We start from the raw sequence: 20,053 nt of genomic DNA, 5'->3' as shown, positions 1-20,053 counted from the left end.
TAACTGCACGGGCTGCCTCCTCTGATGGAAATGGAAATCACTGTTGCTGTCTTTTTTTTAATTGATAGATCGGGCTATTCTGAATGCGGCGATACCAAATATGTGTATGTATGATTTTTTATATTGTTTTATTTTGAATGGTGATTTTAACTTTTATTTTTTTTTATATACTTTTCAAAACTTTTTTTTACTTTTGGCATGCTTCAGTAGTCTCAATGGGAGACTAGAAGCTGTCATAACCCGATCGGCTCTGCTACATAGAGGCTATGATCAGTTCACCTCTATGTAGTAGAATTACTAATTTGCTATGAGTGCCGACCACTGGGTGGTGCTCACATCAAGCTGGCAATGACAACCATAGAGGTCTCCAGGAGACCTCTGGTTGTTATGCCAACACACCGATGACCCACGATCACGTGACGTGGGTCATCGGTGGGCGGATTTCCGAAACGATTGCAGGAAGCGCTTGTTAAATGCTGCTGCCAGCGTTTGACAGCAGCATTTAATGGGTTTATAGCTGTGGGTGGATCGCGATTCCACCCGCGGCTATTCTGGGCATATGTCAGCTGTTCAAAACAGCTGACATATCCCAGGAAAGATGTGGACTCACTGCCGGAGCCCTCATCAAAAGGAGGGAGTCCGACATCAGCGTAAATGTACACACAATGTTGAAAAGGGGTTAAAAATGATATTCAGAAGTTAGATTTAGTTCAAAGATGGGCAAAAAGATTATTACAAGGAATGGAATGCCTCTCATATGATGAAAGATTGGAAATGTTGGGCTTCTTTAGCGCAGAAAAAAGATGTCTCAGAGGAGATTTCATTTACATGTATAATTATATGTGTGGTTAGTACAAAGGACTTGCACATGACTTATGCCTTCCAAAGACCATGCTAAGCACTAGGCACACTTATTATGGGTTTAAACAAGTTGACTCTGCCAGCTAAATAGGAAAGGGTTTTTTACAGTTAGAACAGTCAAACTGTGTCTCTTCCACAGTCTGACAGGTCAAGCAGATCTGCTGTCATGTGCAAGAAAACATGCGGGCTCATTGCACCAAAAGGGGAGGTGATCTATGATGGACATCACGCGTCATAGGCATTATGGGGTTAAGGGAGCGCTACTGCTTCAGCTTTGATGACATTCTAAAATCAGCTAATTGGTTGGGATGCATGGTGTCTGACATCTACTAACCAGTTATTGATATCATACAGAAAGGTCACTAATATCACTACCCAGGACTTCCCCATTAAGGTCTTTATTTATATTATCTTTTAAAGCTATTTTTCCAATTTGTTGTAGTATAAAATTTGTATTATTCTGCATGAAATATGAGACAGCTAAGTTGTTTATTCATATTAATCTATGAATAATAAAATGTATGAACAAATGAAAGCCTATTACATTTGCATGTATTTGCATTCGATTGCATTCAGTAATACACCTGTTTGAGATTGATTTATGTTCATATGTTAAGATGGCATAATTCCTTGCGATCTGCTTGGATAGGGCTTTACCTAGTTGTATGATAACTGTGCTCTTGCCATGGGGCAGAAGTGCCAAGTTGTAATAGGTTCAGCTGGGTCATGAAAATATTACTCTCAACAGCATTGTTTCCATGATTGTGTTCATTGTACGCTAGCTATAATGGGTAGAACAATTTGCAATTTTACAACGTCTCACACCTGTTATTTATAAATGCCAAAAAGAATACAAAGAACTGAAATAGAATTCCCATTATCAGGTTCATATCTTGTGCCACTTTTTTGTTTTCTTTTCTCTAATTCTGGATTGTAAAAAAACATTTACCATGCATATAAATCTAGAGTTCGGATATGTTGTATAGATATATATAAATTTCCATTGACAGTATTTTTCAAATTTGAAGATTCAAAAAAAATTTCAAGAAAAAAGAAAAAAATTGGAACATTACAAAATTGCAAACAACATAATATTTCAAAGTACAGACTTTGTACAGAAATAAAATATGTGGTGAACCATAGCAGGTACTGTAGTACATTGGATTATGCTACTTCAGTTTGAATATTCAGTGTAGGCATTATGTTTTTTTATATGTTAGCAAATAAATTTTCCTGGATTATATACCTAATATGTTCATGGACTATCATTAGCCAAAAGTATACCAAAAGAACATCCTGTGAATAGTTTGCTTCTATAAACATTTAGCATAAACTACATTAAGATACTGTATGATTACATTAAAAAGGTGTAAAACTTTACACATATTTTCACTTATATGTAGCTGTTGCATATATTGATAAGAATGGTTCACACTTTGTGGCCAAATATAATGTCTAAATTAAGTGTGAACTCAGGTTTGCAGGGATTTCTTTTAGAAATAAGATTTTATTCTTTAGTAGATAAACATACTTGATTGACTGTAGAGATGCTCATATGGAATAGTCCAATTCCATAGAGAAACAATTGAATGAAACTGAAAGGGAGAAGATACAGATTATATATTAGAAAAATCCTTGTGACAGTGAGGGTGATCAGTGAGTGGAACGAACAGGCTGCCACGAGAGGTGGTGAGTTCTCCTTCACTGGAAGTCTTCAAACAGAGGCTGGACAGACATCTGTCAGAGATTGTTTAGTGAATACTGCATTGAGCAGGGGGTTGGACACGATGACTCTTAAGGTCCCTTCCAAATCTAACATTTTAACTAGAGTTGAATCAAGATGAAAAATAAAGCTATAAAAACTCGCGCTGTAGTGTATAACTAAGGGTTAAATTCCACCAAACCAGTTTTTATATGCCAAGACAAATGTCTCAAACTAGACTGAGAAAAAGGATGTGTTACCTTTCAGGCAGGCACTGGCATAATGGTGCTGGAATTCCAAGAGCGGTGTTTAGCATACAGGGAGTCAGAAGGTCTTTCTCATGAAAATTCCACAGTGAGATAAAATTAACAATCTTGGATCAAAGGTGAGCAAGGTGTTGAAGGAAGACGTAGTCCCGGCCGCCACGTTAGAAAAGCCTGCAAGGTGCAGAGATGCTGCAGGACCTTGCGTGATGTCACAGACACGTGATTAATCATGTGACAGGCTAGGGAGCGCTACAGAGCGCTCAGGGGGCTAGAATTATAGTCAGAGGGACAACGAATACCGAGACCAGCTGGACGCTGGTCTCGGTGTTCCTTGTCCCTCTGACTATAATTCCTATAGTGATTGGTGATGCAGGATATATAAGAAGGATCTGTGCTGTATGGGGCTATCCCTGAGGAAGGAATCCGAGATTCTGAAACGTGTAGGATTAGCAATCTAGCCCCCTGAGCGCTCTGTAGCGCTCCCTAGCCTGTCACGTGATTAATCACGTGTCTGTGACATCACGCAAGGTCCTGCAGCATCTCTGCACCTTGCAGGCTTTCCTAATGCGGCGTCTGTACTCTGTGCAGACGGCTGTTACAGATCCACAGATAGACGATAGTCACCGGCTGGGACTACGTCTTCTTTCAACACCTTGCTCACCTTCGATCCAAGATTGTTAATTTTATCTCACTGTGGAATTTTCATGAGAAGGACCTTCTGACTCCCTGTCTGCTAAACACCGTTCTTGGAATTCCAACACCATTATGCCAGTGCCTGCCTGAAAGGTAACACATCCTTTATCTCAGTCTAGTTTGAGACATTAGTCTTGGCATATAAAAACTGGTTTGGTGGAATTTAACCCTTAGTTATACACTACAGCGTGAGTTTTTATAGCTTTGTTTTTTATGGTTTATTATATTGGACAAATCGAGTGGTTTTGTCCTTAAAACTTGCTGCTTGTGTGTGATATATGTAAAGTGTAGCGCCGATTATTTTTACTATCAAGATAAAAAATACACCGCAATTAGCACATTAATACAGTGCTATAATTCCCAAAAAACACTTGAAACCACCACGGTTTTACTAACTTGAATTTTTTCTTGACAACTTATTCAAAAACTTATGGACAATCAATATTTCTTATGGACACACTGGAAAACTCTGAATCATTAAAGGGGCTGTCCCACTTTCAGAAAACATTCTTGTATAGGCTGTGGTATCTATAAAAGATACAAGCTGGGTATTACTTGCCCTTACTTACCCTCCTTGGATCCAGTGTTGGGTTTCTGCCGCTGCCCCAATCTCTGTAGTTTGTATGATGTTCTGACGTCATGCAAAGAGTATTCATAAGAAGAAAAAATCTGGCACTCTCAGATGCTTGATATAGATTAAATACTTTTATAATGTGGTTCTTGGTGATGAGCGAGTACCGTAATATTTGTAATCGCCATACTTGTAACACATACTTTGCAAAAATCGTGTATTCATTCTGAATAGCAAGTACAATGCAAGTCAATTGAAAATATGAGTAATATTTTGCTGGACCCTACAAAGGGGCATGGGGGCTTGAGGAAGAAGCTGAAATGGATGGGAAAGTGATGAAACAGAATTGGAAGAGCCTGGAGAATATGCCTGCATGCATTTCTGACTCACATATGGTTTCTGGGAATAAGTTTGTCACAATATTATGTCACTTTTACAGATGCACAAGTACAACTACCAAACCTAGATTTCTATTGAAAATGTATCCTCTATCTCAGTCACAATGTGGGACAACCTTTCACAAGGGCCTCCAATGACAAATATTAGATTGGTAGCACCACTCTACATTAAAGATTTATCCACTGCACAATGTGCATAGGGTTTGTAAAAATTAGCTCTATGGGCTGAGACATGTTGATGCAAGAAGCCACCATCTCAAGGACCTCCAATCACAAACAGCAGTTAGGCTGGAGGAGATAGATGTAAATACTTATGTCCCCCCAAAAAATTGAGAAAAGTATTCAAGGAATGATACCTTTATTGGTATAGCCAATAAAGGTATCACTCCTTGAAAACTTTTCTCAATTTTTTGGGGGACATAAGTATTTACATCGATTTTTCTGGCTAACATGGTACCACAATATTATTTTGTATTGTACATCGTATAGGCTGGAGGAGGAATGCTGTCCTGGTTTGTCCACTGCACAATGTGCATAGGGTTTGTAAAAATTAGCTCTATAGGCTGAGTCATGGTTGACACAGGAAGCCACCATCCCAAGGGCCTCCAATCACAAATGGTAGTTTGGCTGGAGTAGGAAAACTGTCCTGGTTTGTCCACAGCACAATCTGCATAGGGTTTGCAAAAATTAGCCCTATGGGCTGAGTCATGGTTGGCGAAGGAAGGAAACAAGTTTTTATGGGAAGGGGTTGAAGTTAACAGCAGTAGCATGAAACAGCATTTTTGGTGAATTTAGGTTGACTTGCTGTCATCTGGAGGGATTGCAAACTGTTGAAATATCCAGTCCTTGTTGAAATTATTAAAAGTAAGTCTGTCTGCATTTTCCATGGAGAGGCGTGTGCAGAGACATGAAAACACACTCCAACATCACAATAGCAGCCAGGCAGGCCAGCACCTCCACGGCATATAAGGAGAGGTTGGGCCAAGTGTTCAGCTTGGACCACCATTGATTAAAGGGAACTGAAGCATCATAAAGGATGCACGTAGGGTCGCTTAAGTACCCCTTGACCATGTTCTGCAACTTCTCACTCCTTGACATTGTTAAAGGCATAGATAGCCCTTGCTCTTTTGCTGGTTTATTGAAAATTGGCCAGTTTGTGCACATTTTCCACCATTCCTGTTGGACCTGGTGTTTGTGTCTCTCCCCATTATCTCTTGAAAACAGCTGCTACCTCTGCCACCAGCATTGTCTGAGTGTGATGTTTTCAGCAACTGATCTACAACGGCCCTCTTGAACGATTCCTTTGTAAAACTCTTTATTGATTTCAAAAGGAGAGAAGGAAGTTTTTCATTGCACCGTGGATCGAAAAGAGTGGCCAATCAGTATTTGTTGATGGATAAAATATGCATCACGTGAGGGTCTTGCCACAGACAGTTACAAATGAACTGTGTCATATGAACCAAGCTGTAAAAAGTCAAATATTCTGTGTCCTCAACAGTAGGAACAGTACCCATCCTCACTCATGCTGACTCGCCATCTCCTCCTCCACCTCCTCCTCTCCAGCCCATCCAGGTTGCACTGACAGGAAATTTGGGTTGGGTGTTCCCTCTGTAGCATTAGGAGTCCCCTCGGTAGCATAGAAAAACAAGTCTTCTCCCTCCTCATCCTTCTCATCTTCCTCCTCATCACCCAATGTTGCCTCAAAATATTGGCTGGTAGTTTCACCCATTGTGAAATCTGGCTCCATACTAACATGCTGGGCACTCAAAGCTTCCTCTTTGAGATTATGCAGTGATTGCTTCAAGAGACACAGCAGTGGGATGGCTACGCTGATAATAGCCCGATCAAGACAATCACAAATGTCAGCGATCCACACCCACTTGACAGTTGTTATGTGTGGTGGCTGACTCTCAGTCTGACAGGCATATTGAAGCTGGTATTCAGCTACTACCCTCTGCTGCTCACTAATCGTTGCCAACATATGATAGGTTGAGTTCCACCATGTGGACAGGTCACAAATATGCAAATATGTCGGTGACTTGGCAAATTCAAGAGCTTTTGCAGCGCTGTAAGATCTATTTTTGCTGCTTAGTGATAGAATTAGTGATATGACTCACAAGTGTGAGGACCCAAGATGTATGTTGCAAGCTTGCATATTTTGGCCATAATATCAACTAATACCTCACATATTTTGGTATGTGTTTTTGCACTTTAGTTTTCAGGGTGCAGTTGGGCCCATTTGGCTTTGTAAACTGTAGTGTCTGTTCACATGGGATGCATTTTGAATAGCACTGGGCAGCCCGCCTAATCTAATAGTATGGGCGTCACCAATAGGCTGTAAGCCAGTTGCTCTGCATCGCTTGTGTGTGAACAGCACCGCATAAAGACCTTTTTTGTGCATTAATATGCCAAACAATCACCTCCTCCATGGATTGGCAGGCTGTGAGTGGTTGTCTCTTCTGCATTTTTGCACCTGTGTTAAATGGGTCCACTGCACCCTGTTAGTGCATTTGTTTGGAGGTCTTGGCAGGTAAACATCTCTGCCTTTTTTCTGCTGGTTTTTCATGTTTTGGAGGATCTTTAACTCCTCTTTTTTGCTGTTTAGTGATAGCGCTGTAAGACCAGCAAAAGCAGCAGAGGTCTATTTCCGCCATTCCTCAAGTAGGAATGGTCCGGCTTGTGTTTTAAAGCATACTGCTGCAGCATCATGTCATATCTAGCGGGTGCGTTGGAAATGACATGTAACTGGTTGGCACTGTCAAAAGTGTTGCAGCCAATTGGTGAGATAAGTGGCTCTACCTGTGTACACCTAATTCTTGATGCTTTGTGAAACCTGATATCACAGTTGTACTGCAGAGACTCAGGAGAGCAGATATAACTGTGCTGGCTTCTCAGACACATTGTTCCTGAACACGTCACACTATAAAAGGTTGAAAAATATTTCGAATTGAGAGTCCTCAGTGGTTGATACCTTTTAATGGCTAACTGAAAAGATGGTAACAAATTGCTAAGTATTTTTCTATCTTCTGGCTAACACGGTATAAAGATACATACTGTATATTTCTATATAACTGTAAAGCGCTGCGGAATATGTTAGCGCTATATAAAAAATAAAGATTATTATTATTTCCTGTATATAAGATTGGTAATTTATGTTTTTATTCATGACAATTGTTAATTTAGCTTCTTTATGAATGTATAGTGCAAAATTTGTAGATATTTCATAGTAATAAATAAGGTTTTCTTACACATGAAAGTGTGCTTCTCAGGCACATTGTTCCCGAACACACATTCTCTCTCTTGCATCAGATTATCTGCTGAAATGGAGAGGAAAATATATGATTTGTCAAAACCCCGTGATGCTGATGAAGTGAAGATGCTGTTAGATGATGATGATGCAGACCCCACACTGCATGAGGATATAGGAGAAAAAAGTGAAATTGATTCTCATGATGAGGTGGAAGTGTGCAAAATTGATTCTGAAACAGAGAAAGATGATGAGAGTAATGAGAATGAAGAAGATGTAGAAACATATTATATGAGAAAAGGTAAAAAAAATGGAGCAATAAGCCACCTATGTAAATTAAACAGCAGACAAAAAGGCAGCAACACTTACCTGCCCAGATCTTGGAACAAATGCACTACAGGGTGCAGCCAGCCCATAAAGCAAGATGTTAGCAACACAGGTGCAAAATACCAGATCAATAGCCACTCTCCACCTACCCATTCCTGGAGGGGGTGACTGCTCAGTATACAATTGTACAATAAAGGCCCACATAGGGCATTGTTCACACAAGGGTACCGCATAGTGTCTGGTTCACAGCCTATTAGTCATGCCCCTACTTTTTGATTAGGTGGGCTGGCCAGCACACTCTCAATGCATCACAGTGTGAACACCCCTCATGCGAGACCAAACGTGTTTGAGCTTGGCTGCAACCCAAAAAATTATAGTGCAAAAATAATGAGGTATTAGTTGATATTTTGGCCAAAATATGCAAGCTCGTAATACGCACCAAGGGTCCCCATGCTTATGAGTCCCTACACTAAACTAATTAGCAAAGCCACTAAAAAAGACTCAAAGTCTCCAAAAATAAAAATTAAACAGCAGAAAAAAAGGCAGCAACACATACCTGCCCAGATCTTGGAACAAATGCACTACAGGGTGCAGCCAGCCTATAAAACAAGATGTTAGAAACACAGGTGCAAAATAACAGATCAACAGCCACTCTCCACAATTGCACAATAAAGGCCCGCATAGGGCATTGTTCACTCAAGGGTATGCGAGCCTATGTGGACCTTTATTGTGCAATTGTATACTGGGCAGTCACCCCCTCCAGGAATGGGTAGATGGAGAGTGGCTGTTGATCTGGTATTTTGTGCCTGTGTTGCTAGCATCTTGCTTTATGGGCTGGCTGCAACCTGTAGTGCATTTGTTCCAAGATCTGGGTATTGAGTAGAAGCACCCTTTTGAGCTAGTACAGCCATGAGTCTTCTTGGGAATGAAAGTTTTTCACACCTGGATTTGGGGATCCTCTGCCATTCTTCCTTGCAGATCCTCTCCAGTTCCGTCAGGATGGATGGTGAACGTTGGTGGACAGCCATTTTCAGGTCTCTGCAGAGATGCTCATTTCTGTTTAGGTCAGGGCTCTGGATGTGCACAACATTTTGCAATCTGTCTGACACATGCGAAAATGATGTGCAATTCTTACTATTTGCTCTGCCAATGTGTTTTTTTTCTGGCGAACCTTTACCATCTAATTCTGAATTAATGTGTCTAATACCAATTTAGGTACCTAAAAATTAAGTTTTTTGCCTTATATTTACTTTTTAATAATAGTAATGCGTTGAAATCTAGGGGCTATTTGGCAGGAGTTGAGAAATGTGTGTACTTTTAGTGTTATTACTTTTTATAGTAAGTAAATGTTTTTTCGCACTTGATTATGTTTACTCTCTTTTATTCCATCCCTATGAAGGTCACTGTTAAGTTTTAGAGCACTGAAATTGAGAAAATTAGATATTACAGGCATTTTTCTAGCCTGCACTTGACATTGTACCTGAACTCGTTAGTGAAGACAATGTTCCTGATGGAGGGTTAAGTTATATATGGCTACACCTCACAATAGTGATATGATCATATTAACCAAAATTCACTGTTAACTATGAAATGATGATGATTAAAGTCATAATAAATGTATATAAGCTTCTTCAGCTTCAAAAAATTCAAGAATGCATTCATGTATTTTTACAGACAGGGGAATTGTCCAGGAATTTCAGGACAATTGACAAATCTGATCCAATATTCTCATTCATATTTAAAACTAAATTCTTTAAAAAAATTGATTTATAATCTTAAAATTAAAGTGGTACTTTGGAGCATTCCACTTGTTATCTTGAAATAGACAAAATAACTAAATTAAATGAGTCATCTCCGATAAGCAGGAAAAATAATTAATTGATCAAACATAAGTTCACATGGAAATTTTTTTTCATTAATCAATAGAAAACATAAATAAAAAACTTTGCTAGGTATGTTATTTGAGAAATCTGCTTTTTTTCTCCTTCTGGACTGATCTTTCATTCTCATAATTCTCAATTCACGGGTAAAATCTTCCTCCGGGGAAGACAGAATTTATCCCATTACTGAGATAGTAAAGGACAGTTGATGTTCATAGTTACATAAAGAACTGTAAATTTATTTTCAGGAGAACTTACAGCTGAATATCTGCTTCTGCCATTAATTCCCCCCAGCTCCACCTCTATCTATACTGTAGAACTTTATGAGCTCCAATTGTCATAGCTCATCTCAGTAATGGGAAAATGGTCTTCAATGAATACAGATTCAGATGCAGATATCCATAAATTGAGAATAAAAGATCATAAGGAGAAAGAAGCAAATTTCTTTGAAAATAAAGCTGCTTATTTTCACGCATACTACTGATTTAGGAAGTAAAAAATAAAATGGCGGTGACTCTTTAACATAAAATTTTCATATAGTTGTATAGCTTGCATCCTATTTACTTTTTAATCACATGGTTTATGGTTAACACACTGGCGCCAGTCCACTTAAAGAGAGGAAAAAGGTCCAATATTCCCAGATGCAGCTGGTGGATAACAGGCTCTGTGCCGGTGCCTGTTAAAAGAAGCTAGAGCTGATAAATAAAGAGATACACCGCACTATACTGGGAAATGTAAAAATCCGGTTCTGGTTACTAACTTGATAATATGTAAAGGATCTCGTGGTTAGAGATGTATAGCCGTATTCGAGATTATTCACACTGTCACAGTAAGTGCACCAGATCCAGCACCCCGTTTCACTAGCGGGCACAAGCTGTCACTAACGCTTATCTACCCTATAGTGCCTGTGATACTAGCAGCTTTACATTTGGGACAACCATTTTGACCCTGCCTGTTTAATTTAGTCTGCAGTAAGTTCAGTATCCATCTGCCTTCCAAGCGTTTATATACGCCTCTTTTTTTCTGTTTTATTTCAAGTTTATTTTAATAACTATACTCCTGCATTAGAATTTTAAAGTGCAAGCACTCCAAATCTGCCACCTCAGCAACGGCTGTATTTACAACAGGATCTTACATTGTTTTGGCATACTAAAGCGAGTAATATAAGTCCAGCCCATCTTTCTAGAACTATACAAACAGGCTTATCCCTATTTAACCCTATATTATCTATCCAGCAGCTTTTGCATCCAAACGGGGTTACATACATCTGTGACAGTGTGAGTAATCTCGGATACGGCTATACATCTCTAACCACGAGATCCGTCACATATCATCAAGTGAGTAACCGGTAACCGGATTTTTACATTTCCCAGTATAGCGCGGTGTATCTCTTTATTTTTGAATCACACTTTAAAACATTGCAGTATTAAAAACTAGACCTAAAATTTAAAATAAAATAGTAGCAATTAATGATACAGTTCTTGAAATGATAGCTTGTTTTGTCATATCCATAACAGCATGCAAATCAATGAAAGACAAAAAGGAGATCTATACCGATTTGGCATTAAATTCTTATTACTGCCTGTCACGCTTCGACTTCTTGAACAATGTTCAGTTCATCTACTTGCTTCTTTATTTGTAGAATCTTAAGGAACGGTATCATTTTTATTAAAAGAAAGCGCACCAGATGCTAAGGCTTTTTTTTTTTTGCTTTAAATTGATCCTGTTTTATGTGCTCATCTTTCTCTTTCAAAGCGACTTGCCTACACTTTTCAATAAATAAATTTACTGCAGACAACTTTCTCTCAGACACAGTTGATTTCACAGATGATCATAAAATGGCCAGCAGAGGCTAGAGTAATGGAAAAGATGACGGCCTGACAGAACACTATTGCTGTAGTCATTCATAAATAATAGTACATGATTAAAATGCTGTGGGAGAGATGACCGTTGTTACAAGCAGCTAGAGCCAGTCAAAGTCTAACCACAAGTCATCTATACCTTTCTGATATTATATCTCACACTTTGTGTTCTTTGTATCACTTTTCCTTTCTTTTCGCAGCACACTCTTTGAAAACATGAAAGATGTTTACTTTGGACTTGAGAAGCACGATCGAATCTAAAACTGGGATTTTTTTTTATTTGACCTTGTCGTGATCATTTTTATAATATATTCTTCCTTCGATAAATGTGCGCCTAAAAACATTAAATGTATATTTATGTCTCCTGCTATAAAAGGGTTTTAAACCATAAAGAAAAATAAAACAGTGTCTTTATTTATGGCCAATATCTGCTAAGCTAGAAAACTATAAAAGGGTGAATAAATCATTTGGAATTGTGCGTTGGAGCAAAGTACAGCACACCCATTCCTAAGTGTTCTAACAATATATTTGAGGTATGGCTAATTTAAAATAAGGGAGATCTAAAGTTCCCTTTGACAACTTAGTCATCTATAAACCCATAGTAAAGTTTAGTCATAAAGTGACAGTCACTCAATTTTACGTTTGAGAACTTCATCTATGCTGATGGGATGTATGCAATTTTAAAATAATGCAGCATACAGTATCTCATACCAGTATTGGAAAATAAAAACTACCTCAGTGTTTAAGCTCATGCAAAGACATAAAGGAATGAAAAAAATTATTTTGCCGCGATTCATCAATTTTAATCAACACATGGTAATCCTGCTAGTAAACCTAAAAATAACGGGACAGCAATTTAAAATTTGAACCCTGCCAGAGATACAGTACTGCCCCTTTAATTCTATGCTGTCAAACAACATATTCTCCCACACCGTGAACTCACACTGTATCTTGCCCACCATACTGGTCCCTCACACTATATTCTACCCACCATGCTGTTCCCTCACACTATATTCTGCCCACCATGCTGTTCCTTCACACTATTTACTGCCCTACATGCTGTCACCTTTCACTGTGTTCTGCCCTTCATATCTTGCTCTCACACTACATACTGCCCTCCATGCTGTGTCATCACTAGAGTTGAGCGATACCAGCCGATACTTGAAAATATCGGATCGGAATGGATCGGCCGATCTTAAAAAAAAGTATCGGTATCGCCGATTCCGATACCGGGAACCAATGCAAGTCAATGGGGCCAAAATATCGGAATTAAAAAAAAACCTTTCTTTCCTTGTAGGTTAATTCTACATGAAGAAAAACAACTAAGAATAATGTAGAATGTATTGTGGGAGGTGGAGGAGACATTAAAGCCATAGAGGTTTAGCCCAATCAAATGGAATAGCAGGAATTAAACTTTTTTTTTAAAGATGTTAGGAGTTACAAAGATATTGACTATGTTAGCCTCATTTATATTTTGCCAGACATGTATGTCTTCTTCTTCTTTCTTCTTCTTTCTTATTCTTCTTCCTTTTTTTTACCTTCTTCTTCTTCTTATTCCTTTTTTTACATTCTTCTTCTTCTTCTTCCTCCTTTTTTTACATTCTTCTACTTCCTTTTTTTACATTCTTCTTCTTCCTTTTTTTATTCTTCTTCTTATTCCTTTTTTTACATTCTTCTTCTTCTTCCTTTTTTAAATTCTTCTACTTCCTTTTTTTACATTCTTCTTCTTCTTCTTCCTTTTCTTACATTCTTCATATTCTTCTTATTCAACAATTATTATTCTACATATTCAACTTCTTCATCTTCTTCCTATTCTTCTTCATCATATTCTTGTTTGTGTCAGGCATTCCTGTAGTTGTTATCTGGAAAAGTTAGAAGTTTACACCTTCCGTTCTGCCTGTCACAAAAGATTTACAACAGGATTTGTCCGCGTTCAGTTTGGCCTGCAGCAGCAGGCCTTTTCCAGGGGCACCACGAGGAGGAACGGACTCACCCCCATACACTGCTTAGTCTTCTTCTGCTTATAAATAAGATAATATCATTTGCTCAGAGTATTAGTCTTATGCTTAATGTTCTTCTGCTTTGTTTTTTTTATGCTTCTTGGTCTTCTCTCTCTTGTTGTTCTGCATCTTGGTGGTTGTCTTCCTGTTCTTTGTCCTCTTGAACCAGCTGACGGTACTGGCACCGGGAGGGGCAGCAGAAGGAACAAGAGCCAATGGCACTACCGAGGACCAGCTGACGGTGCTGGAACCCGGTTACTAAGCAGGAGGTACCTGTGCTACAAAGCACTACCAAGGACCAGCAGACGTTGCCGGAACTCGGATACCGAGATGGAGGCACCTAGGCCAAAGGCTCTGACGAGAACCAGCTGACGGTGCTGGAACCCGGAGGGGTAGCATAAGCTGCAAGAGCAAATGGAAATAGCGAGGACCAGCTGACAGTGCTGGCACCCGGAGGGGCAGCAGAAGGAATAAGAGCCAATGGCACAACCAAGGACCAGCTGACGGTGCTGGAACCCGGTTACTAAGCAGGAGGTACCTGTGCTACAAAGCACTACCAAGGACCAGCAGACGTTGCCGGAACTCGGATACCGAGATGGAGGCACCTAGGCCAAAGGCTCTGCCGAGAACCAGCTGACGGTGCAGGAACCCGGAGGGGTAGCATAAGCTGCAAGAGCAAATGGAAATAGCGAGGACCAGCTGACAGTGCTGGCACCCGGAGGGGCAGCAGAAGGAATAAGAGCCAATGGCACAACCGAGGACCAGCTGACGGTGCTGGAACACGGTTACTAAGCAGGAGGTACCTGTGCTACAAAGCACTACCAAGGACCAGCAGACGTTGCCGGAACTCGGATACCGAGATGGAGGCACCTAGGCCAAAGGCTCTGACGAGAACCAGCTGATGGTGCTGGAACACGGAGGGGTATCAGAAGTTACCCCTGAAAAGCAAAGTTGGCATGCCGCAAGCTGGCCGCAGTTACCGAATCACACAGTCCTACAGGGGGTGCTTGTCCTACTGGCACTATGGAACAAGCCTTTCTTACCAGAACCCGCAGTCCACATAGGAAGCACCTAAACTGCTGGCACCCTAGCCTCGGCTAACCCAACCGCAACACGACATGGCAACTTGGGGTGGCAAACTGACATTGACACTTCCCGGAAACAGCAGGCAGGGCTGGAACCAAGCTGGGCAGGAGGGAGTACCCGTGCCAAAGTCAGTTATGAGCAGCAACTGGCGATGTTGGAGCCCAGGACAAGCACTTAGCAGGCTGAGGCCTGATGTGCTGTCAATTGGGAGGCAGCAGGACAGATTGCCATCAAAACAGCAGGGGAACAGCTGACGTTACTGAACCCCACAAACACAGGAGCTAGTGTTTTACTCTGTGAAGACGGCACTTCCGAGCAACAACTGGCTGTGTTGAAGCCCAGGGACAAGCACGGAGCAGGCTGAGGCTGCATTGAAGAAATTTTAAGATCGGTTGTAGACTACTAATTTGAACCAAGCTCCACTTAGGCCTGTGGCTTCACTGATTTTCGTATTTCCCCTGTCCTCCAACCCCGCCAGTTACAGCTCCGAAGTGGCATCTGCACAATCCACACTTGTTCCTGTGTTACAGGTGTTCAGTCCGGTCAGTTAATCCCCTGATGTGTGTCCGGCAATGTCGCCTGCTCTGTCCACATTCCCATAATGGGAATGTGGACAGAGCAGGCGACATTGCCGGACACACATCAGGGGATTAACTGACCGGACTGAACACCTGTAACACAGGAACAAGTGTGGATTGTGCAGACGCCACTTCGGAGCTGTAACTGGCGGGGTTGGAGGACAGGGGAAATACGAGAGACAGTGGAGCCACAGGCCTAATTGGAGCACGGTTAAAAATCAGTAGTGGTATGACTGTGTAGGCAGCAGGAGACTTTGCCATCTACACAGCAGGGGATCAGCTGACGTTACTGAACCCCACTGAGACACGGGAGCAAGTGTCTCTTTCCGTGTGGACGGCACTTCCGAACTACAACTGGCTGTGTTGAAGCCCAGGAAATAGGAGGGTGTAGGCAGAGGCCTACTGTATTTTGAAAGAGGTGACAGCAGGAGAGACTGCCATCCACAAAGCAGGGGATCAGCTGACGTTACTGAACCCCACTGAGACACGGGAGCAAGTGTCTCTTTCCGTGTGGACGGCACTTCCGAACTACAACTGGCTGTGTTGAAGCCCAGGAAATAGGAGGGTGTAGGCAGAGGCCTACTGTATTTTGAAAGAGGTGACAGCAGGAGAGACTGCCATCCACACAGCAGGGGATCAGCTGACGTTACTGAACCCCACTGAGACACGGGAGCAAGTGTCTCTTTCCGTGTGGACGGCACTTCCGAACTACAACTGGCTGTGTTGAAGCCCAGGAAATAGGATGGTGTAGGCAGAGGCCTACTGTATTTTGAATGAGGTGACAGCAGGAGAGACTGCCATCCACACAGCAGGGGATCAGCTGACGTTACTGAACCCCACTGAGACACGGGAGCAAGTGTCTCTTTCCGTGTGGACGGCACTTCCGAACTACAACTGGCTGTGTTGAAGCCCAGGAAATAGGAGGGTGTAGGCAGAGGCCTACTGTATTTTGAAAGAGGTGACAGCAGGAGAGACTGCCATCCACACAGCAGGGGATCAGCTGACGTTACTGAACCCCACTGAGACACGGGAGCAAGTGTCTCTTTCCGTGTGGACGGCACTTCCGAACTACAACTGGCTGTGTTGAAGCCCAGGAAATAGGAGGGTGTAGGCAGAGGCCTACTGTATTTTGAAAGAGGTGACAGCAGGAGAGACTGCCATCCACAAAGCAGGGGATCAGCTGACGTTACTGAACCCCACTGAGACACGGGAGCAAGTGTCTCTTTCCGTGTGGACGGCACTTCCGAACTACAACTGGCTGTGTTGAAGCCCAGGAAATAGGAGGGTGTAGGCAGAGGCCTACTGTATTTTGAAAGAGGTGACAGCAGGAGAGACTGCCATCCACACAGCAGGGGATCAGCTGACGTTACTGAACCCCACTGAGACACGGGAGCAAGTGTCTCTTTCCGTGTGGACGGCACTTCCGAACTACAACTGGCTGTGTTGAAGCCCAGGAAATAGGAGGGTGTAGGCAGAGGCCTACTGTATTTTGAAAGAGGTGACAGCAGGAGAGACTGCCATCCACACAGCAGGGGATCAGCTGACGTTACTGAACCCCACTGAGACACGGGAGCAAGTGTCTCTTTCCGTGTGGACGGCACTTCCGAACTACAACTGGCTGTGTTGAAGCCCAGGAAATAGGAGGGTGTAGGCAGAGGCCTACTGTATTTTGAAAGAGGTGACAGCAGGAGAGACTGCCATCCACAAAGCAGGGGATCAGCTGACGTTACTGAACCCCACTGAGACACGGGAGCAAGTGTCTCTTTCCGTGTGGACGGCACTTCCGAGCTACAACTGGCTGTGTTGAAGCCCAGGAAATAGGAGGGTGTAGGCAGAGGCCTACTGTCTTTGTAATGCGGAGACAGCAGGAGAGACTGCCATCTCCACAGCAGGGGAACAGCTGGCAGTGCTGAACCCCACTAACACTTGAACGAATGTGTTTGGCTCTGTGGAGACGACACTTCTGAACACCAACTGACGTTGTTGGAGCCCAGGATTAGGCGAGGAGCAGGCTGGGGCCTACTTGATTTTGGCAGGTGAATGCAGCAGGAGACTTGCCATCTCCACAGCAGGGGAACAGCTGACAGTGCTGAACCCCACTAACACTTGAACGAATGTGTTTGGCTCTGTGGAGACAACACTTCTGAACACCAACTGACGTTGTTGGAGCCCAGGATTAGGCGAGGAGCAGGCTGGGGCCTACTTGATTTTGGCAGGTGAATGCAGCAGGAGACTTGCCATCTCCACAGCAGGGGAACAGCTGACAGTGCTGAACCCCACTAACACTTGAACGAATGTGTTTGGCTCTGTGGAGACGACACTTCTGAACACCAACTGACGTTGTTGGAGCCCAGGATTAGGCGAGGAGCAGGCTGGGGCCTACTTGATTTTGGCAGGTGAATGCAGCAGGAGACTTGCCATCTCCACAGCAGGGGAACAGCTGACAGTGCTGAACCCCACTAACACTTGAACGAATGTGTTTGGCTCTGTGGAGACGACACTTCTGAACACCAACTGACGTTGTTGGAGCCCAGGATTAGGCGAGGAGCAGGCTGGGGCCTACTTGATTTTGGCAGGTGAATGCAGCAGGAGACTTGCCATCTCCACAGCAGGGGAACAGCTGACAGTGCTGAACCCCACTAACACTTGAACGAATGTGTTTGGCTCTGTGGAGACGACACTTCTGAACACCAACTGACGTTGTTGGAGCCCAGGATTAGGCGAGGAGCAGGCTGGGGCCTACTTGATTTTGGCAGGTGAATGCAGCAGGAGACTTGCCATCTCCACAGCAGGGGAACAGCTGGCAGTGCTGAACCCCACTAACACTTGAACGAATGTGTTTGGCTCTGTGGAGACAACACTTCTGAACACCAACTGACGTTGTTGGAGCCCAGGATTAGGCGAGGAGCAGGCTGGGGCCTACTTGATTTTGGCAGGTGAATGCAGCAGGAGACTTGCCATCTCCACAGCAGGGGAACAGCTGGCAGTGCTGAACCCCACTAACACTTGAACGAATGTGTTTGGCTCTGTGGAGACGACACTTCTGAACACCAACTGACGTTGTTGGAGCCCAGGATTAGGCGAGGAGCAGGCTGGGGCCTACTTGATTTTGGCAGGTGAATGCAGCAGGAGACTTGCCATCTCCACAGCAGGGGAACAGCTGACAGTGCTGAACCCCACTAACACTTGAACGAATGTGTTTGGCTCTGTGGAGACGACACTTCTGAACACCAACTGACGTTGTTGGAGCCCAGGATTAGGCGAGGAGCAGGCTGGGGCCTACTTGATTTTGGCAGGTGAATGCAGCAGGAGACTTGCCATCTCCACAGCAGGGGAACAGCTGGCAGTGCTGAACCCCACTAACACTTGAACGAATGTGTTTGGCTCTGTGGAGACGACACTTCTGAACACCAACTGACGTTGTTGGAGCCCAGGATTAGGCGAGGAGCAGGCTGGGGCCTACTTGATTTTGGCAGGTGAATGCAGCAGGAGACTTGCCATCTCCACAGCAGGGGAACAGCTGACAGTGCTGAACCCCACTAACACTTGAACGAATGTGTTTGGCTCTGTGGAGACGACACTTCTGAACACCAACTGACGTTGTTGGAGCCCAGGATTAGGCGAGGAGCAGGCTGGGGCCTACTGGATTTTGGCAGGTGAATGCAGCAGGAGACTTGCCATCTCCACAGCAGGGGAACAGCTGACAGTGCTGAACCCCACTAACACTTGAACGAATGTGTTTGGCTCTGTGGAGACGACACTTCTGAACACCAACTGACGTTGTTGGAGCCCAGGATTAGGCGAGGAGCAGGCTGGGGCCTACTTGATTTTGGCAGGTGAATGCAGCAGGAGACTTGCCATCTCCACAGCAGGGGAACAGCTGACAGTGCTGAACCCCACTAACACTTGAACGAATGTGTTTGGCTCTGTGGAGACGACACTTCTGAACACCAACTGACGCTGTTGGAGCCCAGGATTAGGCGAGGAGCAGGCTGGGGCCTACTGGATTTTGGCAGGTGAAGGCAGCAGGAGGCTTGCCATCTCCACAGCAGGGGAACAGCTGACAGTGCTGAACCCCACTAACACTTGAACGAATGTGTTTGGCTCTGTGGAGACGACACTTCTGAACACCAACTGACGCTGTTGGAGCCCAGGATTACGCATGCCGCATGCAGAGGCCAATGGGCATCGGTTTTTATGGAGGTTGTGGACTACTACTGATTCTAACCATGCTCCACTTAGGCCTCTGGCTCCACTGTCTCTACTATTTACCCTGGCCTCCAACCCCGCCAGCTACATCTCTGAAGTGGCGTCAGCACAATCTACACTTGTTCCTGTGTTACTGGTGCTCAGTCCCATCAGTTGATCCCCTGATGTTTGTCCGGCAAGTTCGCCAGCTCTGTCCTCATTCCCACTACTGGTTATGGGAATGTGGACAGAGCAGGAGACCTTGCCGGACACACATCAGGGGATAAACTGATGGGACTGAGCCACAGGAACACAGGAACAAGTGTAGATTGTGCTGACGCCACTTCAGAGATGTAGATGGCGGGGTTGGAGGTCAGGGGAAATAGTAGAGACA

Source organism: Dendrobates tinctorius, unplaced genomic scaffold, assembly GCF_039654945.1.
Source record: "Dendrobates tinctorius isolate UK_male_01 unplaced genomic scaffold, ASM3965494v1 ptg000039l, whole genome shotgun sequence".
NCBI classification, from domain to species: domain Eukaryota; kingdom Metazoa; phylum Chordata; class Amphibia; order Anura; family Dendrobatidae; genus Dendrobates; species Dendrobates tinctorius.
This window is presented reverse-complemented; position numbering follows the sequence as displayed.